Source organism: Sorghum bicolor, chromosome 10 (genome assembly GCF_000003195.3).
Source record: "Sorghum bicolor cultivar BTx623 chromosome 10, Sorghum_bicolor_NCBIv3, whole genome shotgun sequence".
Classification (NCBI taxonomy): Eukaryota; Viridiplantae; Streptophyta; class Magnoliopsida; order Poales; family Poaceae; genus Sorghum; species Sorghum bicolor.
In genome coordinates this window covers 15,107,741-15,109,295 of record NC_012879.2, presented here as the reverse complement: position 1 = coordinate 15,109,295, position 1,555 = coordinate 15,107,741, and positions in this window count along the sequence as shown.

Sequence of the window (1,555 nt, the reverse complement as noted above, 5' to 3'; positions counted from 1 at the left end):
GGGGTGTCTCCTCCAGGGGCCAGGGGGTCTGGTTTTATAGTCCCCTCAAGTGAACCTGGGCCGTCGGATCAAACCGACATTGATTGAACGGTTAATCTTGATCCTTTAGGTCGGTGGAGCATAATCCGCGAGATTGAGCATGATTGGCCACAGGAGGTGGGCGGGCGCCCAGTAGGACAGGGCGGGCGCCCTGTCTCTGGTCCCGTTTCGCCTCCGCTTCGGTCTCGTGGCTTCTGGAGTCTTCTAGATGTAAGATAATTGTGCAGCACGTTAATATCTTTACGTAATCCCGACATGTGGGCCTTTCTTCCATATTTCCTGATAACCCCCTGCAGAAATAGACAAACACCAAAACTCGTGGAATTCTGTCAGATAAAACCCTAAGTCTTGATGTTGATTCCATTTGGATCCTTTTCTTTGTTTATTTGATAGTTAAATTTGATACTTAAGGACCGTCAACAAACTCCCCCAAGCTTACCTCTTGCTCGTCCCTGAGCAAGGATAGACTCAGCTATGGATCATAAGTTGTTGCAATATCTTTAAAAATTGACGGTACACATGCTTTTAAATGAGGTCTCATCTCTGAGTTAGAGTAAACTGTCAAGACTTAAAACTTACTTACTTTACCTTTCACCATGGGACTTGTAACCGTCACTCCTGTCTTGAGTGGTTAAAAGATAGAACAGTCCAGTCAAGTGCCATGTCGCTTATTCTTGATCAGCTATAGCTCTGGAGTTTTTGCAGATTTCCAAATAAAACTCAGAGATTCCTTTGTATGATTCTCTCATATCTCTCTTTTGTGGTATTTCTGGATCCTTACCAAGGCAATGATGGTATATGTCTTCTCTCAAAATATGTGGTATTTGTGGTATAAGGCATAGTGACATTGCCTTCTCTCTCACCCTACTCTAATAAGGCTTTAATATCTGGAGCTCATAGGTGGGAGATAAAGTATACATACTTACAAGACATTTATTGTATAGTCAAACCATGGATCCAAAGAAACAAATCAATAAGCCAAATCAAGATGTGCATGTGTGGCGAATGAATGGTGTATAGTGACGATGGTGATAACAATGATGAAAGTCTAATTCTACTTTTGCTCTTATGAGGGGATACATACCTTCCTTGCTTTTTGAAACTTTATGAGGAGAATGAGATGCTCTTCTTTTTCTTTCCTCTCAGGTGGGTATCTTGTACCCCTAATTCAACTGTCGGATACTTGTCCATTTTTACCTCTCGTCTCACTTTTTCTTTCTTTTGAGGTTCCGGGCACTTGCCCCTTTTTATTTCCTCGTTTATTATTTTTTTTTCTTTTCTTCTCTTTTCTTTTTTTTTCAGAGCACTCATCTCCTGAAATAATGTAGCAAGTGGTAGTAACCAAAATAACTGGAGCATTTATTTCACAGGGAATAACAGGGATAGGAAAATGTTTTTGGCTATTCTCTCCCGGATTAGGAGTAGAATGATTTTGGGTGAAACTGGAGATGGAAATAGATGGATATATGTGGATGGTACTTCCGGAGTAGAAGTAGCATATATGAGTGAACGTGCA